General features: G+C 46.6%; 1 pseudogene; it reads left to right on the top strand.

Moving 5' to 3' along the window:
- Positions 1 to 2,833: 2,833 nt before the first annotated feature.
- On the top strand, positions 2,834 to 8,935 carry LOC128266082 (uncharacterized; annotated as a pseudogene).
- Positions 8,936 to 9,649: the final 714 nt, after the last annotated feature.

The raw sequence follows: 9,649 nt of genomic DNA, 5'->3' as shown, positions 1-9,649 counted from the left end.
GTAATTTTAGGTTGTATTTCCTACATTTCTCAAAAACGTCTGTTAAGTTTTTAAGCATATGTTTTTCGGAGCAACCTATAACTATTAAGTCATCCATATAAAGGAATGCTTGTGAAGGTTCAAGTCCAGAGAATGCAATAGTCATCATTCTCTGAAATGAATTTGGCGCTATTTTTAAGCCAAAAGGTAATCGCGTGAAGCGATACGAGCCATTGCTCGTTGAAAAGGAAGTTATATCTTCTGTCAAAGAAGTACCGGGATTGGATTAATTAAAAAGCCTGTGCTGAACCGATTTTTGAATTTTTTTTGTTATGTTGGTAACACTGTTCTGCATTACGAAGAAGTGAAGTTTGTGCGCGATCTGTCTAGTAGTTTGTTTACAGTCGCTGGTTACGCCAGTCTATGTTCTAGTTGCTTGCCGAAAAGAGCTGAATTTCCTGCAAAGAGAATACCGAAAGCAGGTGTCTGCCGACATGCTGGATCGCGCTTATTCCGACCCCATGATCATGAAACGTATCATTACATCTGATGAGACGTGGATTTATGAATACGACAAGCTTACAAGTCAACAATCGTCCGAATGGCGACCGAAAGATGCTCCAAAACCGAAAAAACCGCGCCAAAGCAAGTCGAAAATCATGGTGTTGCTCATTGTTTTTTTCGATATTCACGGTCAAGTGCATCATGAGTTCGTGCCACAGGGACAGACGGTCAATAAGGAGTTTTACTTGACCGTACTTCGGCGCTTGCGTAAAAGAATTCGGAAAAAACGACCGGAATTGTGGGAAAACGCCTATAAAAATGTTTAGAAGACTGGCAGAATCGCTGGCATATGTGTATTGCCTCTAATGGGGACTACTTTGAAGGCGACAAAATAAATTTGAATTATTAAATTGAAAATGTGTGTTTATTAACCCAGTCCCGTTACTTTTTTGAGCTTTTTTCAAGTTCTATTTGGTGAAATCCTGACTGTTCAGGCCACGAAGGAGCACCCGGTATTCCCGGCTTTCCGCTCTCCCCATCTGCTCTCCGCTCTCACTTAGCTTCCCTTTTCCCCACCACGAAGTCTCCATGAAGTCTCCACTGCGCTCTCAACAGCATTAGAATAAGTAAGAATAGTGAGTTCGATTTTCATAGTGAATAAAAGTGGTTGCGCCCACACCCCTACCGAACACCGAAACACCTACGACTCGTCATTCAACTACAGGACCTGTGCACCTTCCAGGACCCTCCAGAGGACTTGGCCATCCCCCTCTACGTACATTTTTGGTCCGTCAGCCGGATATTTTTCTTTTGGACCCCGCTTCGGTGGCTCGATCCTCTTCAACATACAACAGCCAGATAAGTACGAAATAAATTATTGATTGCCGGTCTCAAGTAAGTGTTTCGAATATACAATTTCGTCTTACTTTTTGGATGATATTCATGTCAAATCAAATTCCGATTTCAATCCGACATTACGGCAATCAATAACTTCAAATTTGTGTGCGGCCATCTTAATCGTTCCCCCCTTTGTGCATATTAATGTACAAAAATTCTAAGTCCAGTTGGCCGTGCATCATTCATACATCAACCTGCAATTTTCCAAAAAATTCCTACGAATAATTTTACAAACTCCTAAATTAAAAAAAAGTGTTAATTTTTTGCGCGTGCCACAGTGAAAAAATATAACAATTTTCATTTAAAGTGTTCCGGCAATATTGGCCCCCATTCGTTTTTGTTCTTTTTCACTGTGTAGAGCCTCCGCTCACAAAGATACATTTTACATTCACATTTACATACATTCTACAGTCCACTTATCTCCAAAACAAAAAAATCACAATTACAAACAATACACATACCCGCCGGCAAGAAATATTAACTATGTTTCACCTCTCCTGGTAAAAATTACATGCAACCATACATTTACATTTTTCCCGTCGGCGCTGCAAATAAAATACAAAATTGTCCAATCGCATTTTTTACTTACATATTACTCTTTGATCTACTTACATTTTAGTCTCTGAGCGAAAATACATATTTGCAGAGGCTTCAGACTTACATATTTTTTCTCTGAGCGAGCACACATAATTACAGAAGCTTCATACTTACATATTTTTCTCTGAGCGAGTGTACATATTTACAGAGGCTTCATACTTACATATTTTACTCTGAGCGAAAATACACATTTACATACATTTACCAAAATACATATATGAAAATTTGATTTCAGCTATTCTTGGGCGGAGGTGCAAAAAGAAACAGGAGGCTTATGCACAAAAATCAATATTTGCTTTTTTTTCTCGTCTGGGTAATTGAAAAATTCCAATTCCAATTCCAATTCCAACATTCCAGAAAAGCCCGAGTCCATAAAAAACTTCGAGATACTATATTCATGGGCGGAGGTGCAAAAAGAAACAGGAGGCGTATGCACAAAAATCAATATTTGCTTTTTTCTCGTCTGGGTAATTGAAAAATTCCAATTCCAACATTCCGGAAAATTCCGAGTCCAAAAAAAATTAAAAAAAAAACATTTTCAAGTAGCGTGATCCATTCCAATCGTTCCACACACCTACAATTCCGCATTTTTTTTCATCCAAACTGACACAAACATAGTGTGGCGAGATCCACAGCTATTCGCGAGCGTTTTTTTGGTCTTAGTATGCCCGGTGGAGACGGTATCTGCTTCCCCTGAGCAAAACCAAGTCCACGCTCTCGCCGCTGGCAACCAAAAGCTCCAAGAGCCCACCAAGCATCGTGGTGAAGCCGGCTACGCCAAAAACTCCAAGTTCATTAAGTCCAAAACGCCAAACCCGCTACTTCCAGTTCAAGGGTGACTCGATTCATACAAAAAATGGCTTCAACTGCTTACGAGTTAGCTTTAAATAAGTTCATTGCGGTCTCAGATCGTCTAAGCGATCTCGAAAGCAGAACCAACACTCCTGGGAACGAAACTCCAAGCGTTTCCATGCTCCAAATCCGTCGGGAGCAAGTCCGAGTGTTATGGGACAAGGTGGAGAAAGATTTCGACGTATGCTCAGAGTGCATTACGGCAGCAGGCGAGGATGCAGCGTCCACATTGCCCATTCTCAAGTCAAAGTATAACTACTGTTATACAGTGTATGAGAGATACGCCGCTCAGCTCACAGATATAATCCAACAGGGCACAGCTCCGCCAGCTCAAGCTCAAGCCCCTGCCCAGAACTATATCGCCTCTGGCTGTCGGCTGCCTCCGTGCGACACAGAGGTTTTCTCAGGCGATTACCTACGCTGGCCCACTTTCCGGGACCTTTTTACAGCGATATATATAAATAATCCAAGGCTCACGCCTGTGGAAAAGCTGTTCCACTTAAACGCTAAAACGAGCGGTGACGCGCATGCCATAATCGCAAATTCCCCTCTCACCAACGATGGCTTTCGCTCAGCTTGGGATAACCTAACTGAGCGGTTCGACAACAAGCGATTGCTAGTAAATAGCCAGCTTAAAATCCTCTTCAACCTTCAGTCGATTTCGCAAGAATCTGGGGCAGCTCTAAAGGAACTGCAAACTACGATTCAAGGCTGTCTGAACGCCTTGGAACTGTCCGGAATCCTGATTACAGATTGGGACTGCATTCTTGTCTATATGTGTTCGTCAAAGCTCCCCAAGCTTACACTTTCCTTATGGGAGCAGTCCTTGCACGATAAAGCCGCAATTCCAAAATGGGTTGACCTGAACACCTTTCTTATTGAGCGCAATCGAACCCTCGAGGCCATAGATGACGTGCGACCTTCTGGGTCAAGTCATTCGCAGTCCAAAGCAACGATTGCTAGCGGGTCTTTAAGCAGAATAAATTCTTATGAGACTAAGATAGTTCCGAAACCGAGACGTTGCGATCTGTGCTTAAGGGAAAGCCACCCTATACGCACTTGTCCACGTTTCCTCCAAATGACAGTAGACGAGCGGGCCGCCTATATCCGAAACAAGCAATTGTGCTTGAACTGCTTTGCCCGAGGGCACCAGCTTCGGGACTGCACAAGCACCCACAGCTGCTTCACCTGCCGCAGTCGCCACCATACGCTGCTGCACCGACGCAACCCTTTTGCCAGCCCTCCAAGTCGGCCTGAAGTTCCCATGTCACGACCAGCAACTTCGACAGAAGGCTCAGCCGCTTCCGATGACCTGTCGGGAGTGCAAGTCTGTTTTGCGTCAGGTGCAAGATCGGTTCTGCTGGGGACAGCCATCATAAATATTTGCCACCTGGGTTCGAATTTCCAAGCTCGTGCCCTTATCGACTCAGGATCCGAAGCAACATTTGTGACAGAGCGTCTGTTCAATCTTTTCAAATTACCCTTCTAAGTCGTCCAAGCCCAAGTCTCAGGCTTAAATCAGACAGTGTCCGCCCAGTCCAAGAAGCTCTGTCATTTTACAATCAGATCTCCAAGTAGGCCCGCTCTGCAGTTAGAGACGTCAGCCTATGTCCTTCCTCAACTGGCAGGGAATCTGCCTTCCTACCCAATTCCGCAAGACTTTCTTCGAAATCTTCCCGATTTACCATTGGCGGATCCGAAGTTTTATGAGAGCGCACAGATAGATGTTCTGATAGGAGCCGACATTCTGCCTTCGGTTCTCCTAAATGGGGCAAAAACCAACATCTGTGGCTCCCTCCTTGGACAAGAAACAATTTTCGGGTGGGTGCTCACTGGGCCAGTATCCGCTTCCACCCAGAGTCAGATTGCCACCTTCTCTACGCAAATTTCCCAAGCGTACGACAATGGCTTAGATAAAATCCTCACCAAATTCTGGGAGGTGGAGGATCTACAAATAAAGTTGGTAAAGGAATCCGATTCCGTCTGCGAAGATAATTTTCTCCGAACGACCACGAGAGATGCGAACGGCAGATACGTCGTAACCCTACCTTTTCGCGACCCGGAACATCCAGGGTCAGGGTTAGGGTACTCCAGGTCGTTTGCGTTATCTCAATTTTTGATAAACGAGCAACGCTTAAAAAGAGACATTCCGCTAAAGATACGATACGACTCAGTGATTCAAGAATATCTGGATCTAAACCATATGAGAGAGGTCTTTCCTACCCACGATTTCGCCAGCTACTACCTTCCACATCATGCCGTACTTAAGCCTGAGAGCACTACTACAAAGCTGCGCGTAGTATTCAACGCATACAGTCCTTCTGCGAATGGGGCCAGTTTAAATGATATCCTTCATGCTGGCCCAGTCTTACAGTCCGACCTTACCATTCAAATCCTAAAGTGGCGGTATTTTCAATACGTGTTTAGCGCCGATATTGAAAAGATGTATCGGCAGATCTGGGTAGATCCGAAGCACACGCCTTTCCAGCGGATATTGTTCCGTAATCCTGATGGGGACATCCGAGAGTTCGAGTTGAAAACGGTCACCTTTGGAGTCAATTGCGCTCCGTACCTGGCCATTCACGTGCTTCAACACTGGCAACTGACGTACAACACAGCCATCCTAAAGCGAGTGATGTCATTCGTCATTTTATGTATGTAGATGATATCCTAGCTGGCGCCGACTCTAAAGAAGACGCTCGGCTCTCGATTCAAGAGCTACAAAGTGCCCTCAACTCCGCTGGGTTTCCATTGAGAAAATGGACGTCCAATCATAAGGATATTTTGGATCACATTCCGAGTGACCATCTCCTGCGCTCCGATTTTCTGGAGATCGATGCCAAAAGCACGGCAAAAACGCTCGGTGTCCGTTGGAAAGCCACATCTGATGAATATTTCTTTGTTCCGCCCGAATTATCCGATGAATCGTCCCTTACAAAACGTCACAAATTGCCAAATTGTTTGACCCTGCAGGGTGGCTCGCGCCCTTCGTAGTGCGTGCGAAAATCTTCATGCAGGAGATTTGGCTGCAGGACCTGGGGTGGGACGACGAACTTCCAAGTGATCTGTGTCTGAGATGGCAGAGCTTTCTACAAAGCTATTCTGCCTTAAATCGAATCCGCATTCCAAGGTGGGTCTCCTTCCGACCAGAATTCAGAGTCGAGCATCATGGTTTTTGTGACGCGTCTCAAACGGCATACGGTGCTGCGATCTATGTACGAGTGGGAGTGGGGCATACGACTATGGTGCACCTTCTCACTGCAAAGACGCGAGTTGCGCCGGTAAAAACGGTATCGCTTCCCAGATTAGAGCTTTGCGGGGCCTTGTTACTGGCTGAAATGAAAGCAAGTGCTCTTCCGAGTATGCCAATACTCACATCCGAACTCTTCTGCTGGACAGACTCCACCATTGTGCTCACATGGTTAAACAAGCCAGCTTGCCAGTGGACTACTTTTGTTGCCAATAGGGTGACCAAGATTACCCAGTCTACAAAGGCCGAGAAGTGGTCGCATGTTCAATCCGAACACAATCCCGCAGACCTGGCCAGTAGAGGCGTAGCACTTCAGGAATTGGTCGACAATCTTCTTTGGTGGCATGTTCCCGCATGGTTGCAAAAGCCACGCAGCCAATGGCCAAGTCAGGGCGACAATTCCCCAGCGACCGAGCTAGAGAAACGGCCCCTTAAGTCCCACGTCGCAACTATTCCGTCTGAAGTTCGACAAAACACTGCGGGTTCTCGCTTATGTCAATATTTTCATCCAGCGATGCAAAAAACAAGCAACACCCTCTGATAAGCACCTGCTAGCGGCGGAAATTTCCGCCGCGGAACGACTACTTATTCTGAATACTCAGCGCAGAGACTTCTCCCATGATTATCACTGCTTAAGTGAAAAGCGCTCTGTGCCTTCTTCAAGTTCTATCCTGAGCATGAACCCGTTCATAGATCAACATGGTCTGATAAGAGCGTGCGGTCGCGTGACGGCCTCCGACAGCCTTCAATATGATGAACGGCATGCAGTCGCCTACTTGTCCAGTTCACTCATCGCATAACCCTCCATGGCGGCAACCAGTTAATGGTACGCCTCATTCGGTCAAGATACTGGATACCAAAACTAAAGAACTTAGTAAAGGCAAAAGTAAACTCCTGCAAGGTATGCGTGATCTACAAGAAAAGGCTACAAACACAGTTGATGGGCACTTTGCCGAAATACCGTGCGTCGTTCTCCCGACCATTTACGTACACGGGAATGGAATTTGCCGGCCCATTCGAAATTAAAAATTATACCGGAAGAGCGTGTCTCATAACAAAAGGATATGTGTTAGTGTTCGTTTGTTTTTCCACCAAGGCCATCCACTTAGAGCCTACCTCTGATCTCACGACCGAGAAGTTTCTCGCCGCTTTCGCTCGCTTCGTTTCCCGGAGAGGGTGTCCTCGACAAGTCCAGTCTGACAACGGAAAAACCTTCGTTGGCGCTGCCGCCTTGCTTTCTCGCGACTTCCTTCAGGCTGTAAAAGAGTCTGTGACAGATGCCTATGGTCATCAGCAGCTCACCTGGCAATTTATACCTCCGGGAGCCCCTCACATGGGAGGCCTATGGGAAGCTGGTGTTAAAAGCTTTAAAACACTGTTCTATAAGTCCACAGCCACTCGAAATATACTTTCGAAGAGCTTTCGACGCTTCTGGCAAAAATTGAAGCTTGCCTAAATTCCAGGCCACTCTCCCCTATGTCCGAAGACCCTACCGAACTCTTGGCCCTGACACCAGGTGATTTTCTTGTTGGAGGACCTCTCCTGTCTACCGTGGAACCAGAAGTCAAAGGGGACACCAGGTCTATGATCAACCGCTGGCAGCATCTAAAGGCTCTCCATCAGCAGTTTCGTATGCGATGGAAGGAAGAATACCTTAAGGAACTTCACAAGCGCAATAAGTGGCAGGCCCCCGCGAAGAATCTTCACGTCGGCGACATGGTTGTCATAAAGGACGAGAATTTGCCTTCCAACGAGTGGCGGCTCGGCAGTATTGACTCTGTCTTCCCAGGAGCCGATGGCAATGTCCGTGTAGTGGACATCCGCACGGCACGCGGGGTTGTCAAACGTCCAATCACCAAAGTCGTACTTCTGCCTGTGGAGCCTTCAAAACTTCCACAATAAATTGGCCCACATTTTTTAGTCCTAAGTTGTTATATACAATTCCTAATATGATTTCCCTTTATTCACCTTCATTCATCCATGATCTAGATCAGAAAAATGGCTCCCCGAACACGCACCGAAGAACCCCTGGACGGCAGACGTACTCGAGGTATTAAATCCTTCCGTTGCCGAGTCTGCAAGGGAGTCCATCCTCTACGGAAGTGTAGCAGGTTTCTGAAGCTGAGCGCTGAGAAGCGGCTTCGTGCAGTCTTGGTAAACAAGTATTACTCGAACTGTCTTGCCCACGACCACCCGAAAGCTGACTGTCGCAGTGGAAAATGCAAGAAGTGCCAACGGAACCACCACACGCAGCTGCATATGCATGAGCGATCTAATTCTGGGCAGCGTTCGCGCCGGCAAAATCCGCCAAATCGCCCGACGCCTGCGTCAAGGCAGCGCTCAGCCTCCCCTACACCAGCTCCGTCGCTTTCATCGCTGCTACAACGTCACAGCGTAAACGTCCTTCCGACTGCTTCGGTGATGGTGAAGACCGGAAGCAAGACTTTCGAGACCGCAGCTTTAATCGACCCTTGCACACCAGTGAGCTGCATCGACGCTTCTCGGGCCGCCGCATTTCGGTTGCCAACGACCAGTGTTGGTGACGACAAGGTGTGCAACGCGACGATACAGTCCAAATGCGGGACGACCAAGATGGAGGTGGTGTTCAAAGTCGAGCCCAAGGTGGGCATTCGCACACCGACTCGGACACTCAACGACGCCGTCCGTACCAAATTTAAGGGCATACAGCTCGCGGATGAGCGGTTCTATCTTCCCGCCACAATTTCTGTCATTCTTGGGGCGGACGTGTACCCCAAGGTGATCCAGTCGGGGTTCCTGATGATCGACGAAGGACTGCCGGTCGCCCAGAAGACGGTTTTTGGGTGGATCATTTCCGGCGCCTGCCACCAACCTTAGAAGCCATCTTCTTTGCAACGCTAGCGACTGCAAGGGGGGCGGAATGTTCAGGCCACGAAGGAGCACCCGGTATTCCCGGCTTTCCGCTCTCCCCATCTGCTCTCCGCTCTCACCCAGCTTCACTTTTCCCCACCACGAAGTCTCCATGAAGTCTCCACTGCGCTCTCAATAGCATTAGAATAAGTTAGAATAGTTAGTTCGATTTTCATAGTGAATAAAAGTGGTTGCGCCCACACCCCTACCAAACACCGAAACACCTACGACTCGTCATTCAACTACAGGACCTGTGCACCTTCCAGGACCCTCCAGAGGACTCTGCCATCCCCCCTACGTTCACTGACATTAAATCAAGACATGAAAAGTATTTCGCTCGACTAAGTTGATCTAAAATATCATCAATTCTAGGGAGTGGAAATTTATCGGACAGTAATTTTTTATTAATCTGACGATAGTCAATTACTAATCGCCACTTTTTTCTTCGGAACCTGGAGCTGATTTTTTAGGGACAAGCAATAATGGGCTATTGTACTCAGATACTGAAGGTTCGACTATCCCGTCGGTGATTAATTTTCCGACTTGCTTTTGAATTTCGTTCACCTGACTATGTGGGCTTCTATAGTTTTTTTATGTTAACGGGTTCATCATCTTTCAATCTCAGTTTTTGTTTGTAGAAATTATTTGTGCTAATTGGTTCGGATTCTAATCCGAATATGT

The sequence above is a fragment of the Drosophila gunungcola genome, unplaced genomic scaffold (genome assembly GCF_025200985.1).
Source record: "Drosophila gunungcola strain Sukarami unplaced genomic scaffold, Dgunungcola_SK_2 000294F, whole genome shotgun sequence".
Taxonomy (NCBI): Eukaryota; Metazoa; Arthropoda; class Insecta; order Diptera; family Drosophilidae; genus Drosophila; species Drosophila gunungcola.
Note: the sequence above shows the minus strand (reverse complement) of the source record. Positions and strands in the feature narration are given on the sequence as shown.